Source organism: Meles meles, chromosome 18 (genome assembly GCF_922984935.1).
Source record: "Meles meles chromosome 18, mMelMel3.1 paternal haplotype, whole genome shotgun sequence".
NCBI lineage: Eukaryota > Metazoa > Chordata > Mammalia > Carnivora > Mustelidae > Meles > Meles meles.
Window position 1 is genome coordinate 15,846,332 of NC_060083.1, and position 6,148 is coordinate 15,852,479.

The following is a 6,148-nucleotide window of genomic DNA, read 5'->3' on the forward strand; positions in this document are numbered from 1 at the left end:
ATGATGACTGGTAATATGGGTCTGGGATGTATCACATAGCACAGCATGGCCTGGGACTTGAGCATAAGTAGAAGTACTTGACTGGACATTTAGACATGAGGAATGTGGCAAGTCACTGGGTTTCAGTGATATTTCTGTATCCATCATATATTCTCTACTCAATTTTAGTTAATGTCTAAATCTGCACTCTCATTCTATCAGTCCTTTTTTTTTTTTTTTTCCCTTGAGATTTGTTTAGATTGAGATCCACTGTTTCTTGGTCAAATAAATCATTTGAATTTTTTGTTTAATCATCAGTTAAAAGGGATTTTAACACTCCCTGGTGCAGGTCTCCTGTCTTCCTAAGAAAAATTTCAAAACACCCATCTGCCATATTAAATTGTTGATTTTATGTGAATTGCAACTCAGATTTCCTAATTTACATGAGAATTGGTTGAAAAGCATTTTTTCATTTCATTTTTCTTTCAGTTTTTCATTTCATTTCATTTTTCATTTGCAAGTGGTCTGCTCTTTTGTTCATCCACTTGTTGTTCTGCTCTATTTATCCCAGGATGTGCCTCTTAGCAGCCCACTTGGCAATAATAAGGGCTTCTCGTGGCCCTGGGGGAACATAGCAAACTACCCGAAGCCTCCCTAGGACAGAGCTGTGACAATGTAGATCCACGATCTGGACAACAGAGTGGTGTTTCCATTCACTGGGGCGGGACCTGCGGATCTGTGTGGTCTAAATTTGTTTAGGTCAGAAAGGGCATCTAACTGGGATCCTCATTTCCTAAAGAAAGGAAGGAGTTAAATCAATGGAACTAAGTCAGGAGGAGGAATTGAATGTGTATTAGTTGGCATTCTCCAGAGAAACAACTGACTGTTTATACCTACATCTCCATGTAATCTCTCTCTAGAGAGGGATTTATTAGAAACTGGCTCACACGGTTATGGCCCAGGCAGGAGAAGACCAATGTCCCAGCTCAAAGTCAGAGGGTTAGAAAGAGGGGCGTCTCCCTTACTCAGCCTTTTTGTTCTGGCTCAACCAGTTGGATGAGGCCCAGCAGCATTGGGGTGGCAATCTGTTTTACTGAGTAACCGATTCAAGTGTTAGTCTCATCCAGAAACACTCTCATAGGACCAGAGCAAAGTTTCATCCAATTGGGTACCTTGTGGCCCAGCGAAGCCAACACAAAAAATGAACCATCACAGCATATTCCACAAGAGTGAATGAAGCTTCTGGGTCACGGGGAAATGATACCAAATGAGGTCACAGAGGAAGAAAAGAGAGATTCCCATCTAGGAGGCTGTGCAAGTGCATTTGAGGACCTTTTAAGCGCTTTGAAATTTCATGGAGAGTTTTCTCCACATTTTCCATGTTCTAATCCTTGTGGCATTGTTGAGAGTACCTTCAAATCTGGCTCCTAGTTAATTAATTCCTCTGTATCTGCTTAGCCCTCTAGCTGAGTTTGTAATTTTAGTTATTTCATTAGTCAATTCTGGAAGTTTCGCCTGGGTTCCTTTCAAATGTCTGGACATTTTTGGTAATCTTTCATCTTGATGTCAATACATTCTTTTGAAAATATACAGAGCCTGTAATTTGCAGTATGTGGTCTTTGCAAGCTTTTCTTCTCCTTCTCCCACCCCTCCCCTCCCCTCCCCTCCCTGCCCCCAGTCCCCTCCTCCTCCCCCACCTTCTTCTTTGGTTCACATTCTGCACTGTTGTCCCTCCCCTCCCTGCCCCCAGTCCCCTCCTCCTCCCCCACTTTCTTCTTTGGTTCACATTCTGCACTGTTGTATGGGTTCTGATTATTTCCTCAAAAGTTTTTCAATAGGAATATATTAATGCCTGGCTTTAAAGCATATTCCTGTAGAGTATACGTATTCCTCTCGGTACCTCCAATGGGAGTAGATGTAGTAAACTCACATTTTGGCTTAGATTTCTCAGTCCACACAGGCAATGTGAATTTCAGGCTATGAAAATTAATAAAGGGAATTTGTAAATAAAATGAATGGAAATCAATATTTAAAGGCTTAATTGTTCATGTTAAAAATAACCATGTTTTGGGAGAGGAGTGGTTTCCCAGTGCATTTAAGGGGATGACCTTAAGCATCCCATCTTGCAACCTGGAGATCTTGTCTACTGGAAAAGAGCTCCAGAAAAAAATCTCTTCAAGCTCTTTGGAAAGGCCCATATCAGGTCTTGCTAACCAACCCTGTGCTGCCAAACTCCAGGGAAGAGGCTCTTGGATTCACGTGGCACATTTGAGGAAATCTCCAGATTCTGTGGGACCTGCACACCATGCGGTGACCTAGAAGTTCAGATTTCCCAACATGAAGTGGATGGCACCTCAAGAGATAGCTTTGCCACGATGCCTGGGTGAGACCCATGTACCTTTTCTCACACTTGCTTCCTGTCTCCTTCACGGAAAGACAGTGCTCCATCCCACACTTACCAGACCCTTGCAGAAGGAGGCAGCATTATTGTTGTTGTTGTTAGGATTTTTCAGACACAGCCTCCTCATAATGCCATGACAAATCAAACTTTTCCCTTTTTTTTTGCTGGAGGGCAGAAGTTCCTGAATCCACAAATGTCTTTCTTTCATCGGAACCACTAACAGACTCCGGATTCTTAGCCACATTCACGGTCTCCGCCTTTGCGCACTTACAGGCTGTATTATTGGATAACACTGGCTTCTAAACAGTTCTTTGGGATAATACAATTCTAATGCAGCTGTGACATCTTGCTGTTTTGCAGATAGTTGTCCACCTGTTGTGTCGTGTCTATACCTGCGCTGCATCTTCCCGAGGGCACTCGGTTGATTCTCTGACGGGCTGCTTGCAGGGCCCACTACTCTGTTTTCATGGCTGTTTGAAGCAGGGGCTCCAGGAGGCATGCATGGCTCTGTCTGGGTTGGCCTCCACAGGGAGAACTGTTCTCTCCTAAGTCACAATAAGTGCCAATGACTGTTTTCAGTTGGCTACTTTCTGACCTAGGGTCCTGATTTAGAACCACAATACAACTTGGAAGTTTCATGTGAATTTTTATTTTTCTTAAAGATTTTATTTATGTATTTATTTAAGAGAGGGAGAGAGAGCATATGCAGCGGGAGCAGCAGGCAGAGGGAGAGGGAGAAGCAGACTCTCCTGCTAAGCAGGGGACCCGATGTGGAACTCTGTCTGATCCTGGGACCCCACGATCATGACCTGAGCCGAAGGCACATGCTTACCTGACTGAGCCACCCAGGGGTCCTGGATTTATTTATTTGAGAGAGACTGCGTGTGTGAGCTCTTGAATAGAGGAAGGTACAGAGGGTAAGGGAGAGGGAGAGAGAATCCTGAGGTAAAGAAACATCACCCACGACAGAACGGGAACTACTTACTGACAGCAGGACAGTGAGTCGGGGGGCATCTCCATCCCCTGCATTTGGCAGAGAATCAAGTCAAAGGCAGGCAGAGGAGCAGGAAAGCTTCTGGGTGGTGAAAGGGGAAGGTCCGATGACAGGTTGTTGGGGTGGGGGAGCAGGACGGGAGCTGACAGAACAGGACTGTTCTATGTCATAGACCATATTCGAGGATCATATCTGTTTCCCTCGTGGTCTCAAGTCCGGGGGTGTGTGTGCTAAGTTGGGAGCAAGAACAAGAAAAGCTATCTGGGGCCGATCGCTGCAGAGATGTGGCTTGGCTTTCCAGGAGGGCCTCTGCAGAGCTTGTGGGTCCAGCCCTGCCTGGTTTCTTGGCAGATTTAGAATGTTCTGTAGACTGGAATCCCTCTCCTAAGCTGTCTTCAGACAACTGAACACCTTCTATGGATAGAGAAACTATATTCCATAACAACTATGATTAGTACTATACATAATAATTACAATAATGATCAGTAATAATTATAATCACCTACATATCATTCAATGTATAAACATTAATATGTATGAAATTATATAATCGATATATCATGCTTATAGTATGTATGTAATTATACATATTTATAAGAATTATGATAACATAAGTGATAAACTACATTAAAACATAATAAAGTAATACATTAACAAAGTATTAAATAATAAAAATTTTATGATAAAAACGATTGACTCACTGGGAGCCAGAGATGCTCCTTTTCCTTACTGTGAGCTGCTCCCAATGCTTTAGACTGCCAGGTGTCTGATCTCCAGATAACTGAGTGTTTCTGTACAGGGATTATCAGTGTTTTAGAGCACTTTGAGCAAGGGACCACCACCTGCATGACCAGACTATGATCTGCTTTGTGTGGGCCCCACAAACTCTGGCAAGGCCCTTCTGCTGTCAAAGGTCTTCAGTGAAAGCCCTGAGAATTTGATCTCAACTTGGAAAATTGTGTGATGAAAAATAAATGCACAGAGGCATGAAGGACAAAACAGATTTTAGTATTTAAAAGCACTGTTATTCTAGAATGCCATCTTGAGGGGTGCCTGGCTGGCTCAGTGGGTATAGCATGTGCCTCTTGATCTGGGAGTCATGAGTTCAAGCCCCACATTGGGCATAGAGATTACTTAAAAACATGCCATCTTGAACGTAAAAGAGCTTGAAGAGGCTGATAATATCTGGAAATACTCCCAAGGATCTCAAGGGATCTGGAAATGCTAGAAAAGGACTGCAGCTCAGCTCTTCAGCACCCACTGTATCCTTTTTACTTTTGCACGTCATCAAGACAAGCCATCTGCTCACTCAGTACAAGAGACCAAAAGCTACTTTGAATCTGAACCCCTTGCATGTGGAAAATGCTAGATCCTCATCCTTACTTGCTGGATGACTTGCATGTCCTGCGAGACAGCTACTCTCAGCTGATGAATTCGTTAGAAGGAAAAGACAGGTGTCAGGCTGTGAGAAGATGAAATCTGATGAACACAATCATTTCCCAAAGGCCTTGAACCTATCGTGTTCTTTTCTCTTTGCTATTTTATTTTGGCATCAAGACTATAATAGCTCCAGTATTCCTCGAGTTATCTCAGACTCTCCTTTCCAGACAAGTGAATATTCTGTAACTCGGGAGAACGATCATTGGCATTCATATCACGCACACACAACTGAGAGAGAATGGATTCTCTGTTTACCATTGGATTCTCTGTTCATCCTCAAAGCCTGCCTCCTCCTCCTGTTCTGTCTCCTCTATATTCTGTGTGAACGTGGATGGAATTCATAGCTCAGGGAACTCAATCCCTTGTGAAGAACTCAGCCTGGGTCTGTGTGCAGAGTGTTGGGTCACAGGTACTTTCTCCAAGATCTTTATCAGTTCCAAGATCTGGGGATTTTATTTGTGTGTGTGTGTGTGTGTGTGTGTGTGTGTGTGTGTGTGTGTGGTGTTTGTTTGTTTGTTTGTTGTATACTGGCCTTATATGTTGGGGAAAAAATAAGTACCCAAAACTTCAGATACTCTCTTTAACAGAAAGGAGTAACCTGCCATAGTAAAATTAACCTAAAAATTTAAAAACAACACGTATGTTTCTTTGATGACATCTGAAGCCTCATTCCACTCTTAGGAGCAAAGACATTGTTTTAGTTTTGGAGAGGAATTAGATGAAATTTAGGCACAGTGCAGGCATCACTAATTACTATTCTATCATTTTCAAATATTTTTAATGGAAGATTACTGTGTAAAATCAAGATACACCATAACATAGTTATATTCTCCTAAAAGTCTTAAGTGTTTGAAAAAAAGAAAGCAATTTTCAGGTAATAGATACAAAATTTTAAAACCAGCCAAAGAAGTATAGTTTATAACGCTAAATGCAAACTGACATGGATTTCACAAGATAACAAAGCCAGAATCATCTGTATATTCATCCATTAACTGCTCATGTGTCTTGATGAGCTCGCCAGCCTGCACCAGCCGTAAAGATACAACCTCAGCCACAGACAGAGCCTTGGAAAATTTGTCCACGGGACTCTAGGCCAGGGATATCCGTCAGGTGAAGGATGGGCTCTCCCAGGCACCTCCCGGCCCACACTGGGCTGGTTCTGGGCACCAGAGTGGAGCTGAAAATTTCACCAGGGGCATGCTGCCTGGACTCTTCTCAGCCAGTGTGAGCGCTGCCGGTCTCATGAGTACGATTCAGAAATATCCGTGGACAAAAACCCATCCTTCCTTTGTGGTTCTCAGTCCATTGGACACCCTTTGTGGATAGAGAAACTA

At 43.0% G+C, this 6,148-nt stretch overlaps 1 pseudogene; it reads left to right on the forward strand.

The window, feature by feature from the left end:
* LOC123930006 lies at nt 1–4,850 on the forward strand (annotated as a pseudogene).
* The last annotated feature ends 1,298 nt before the right edge of the window (nt 4,851–6,148 follow it).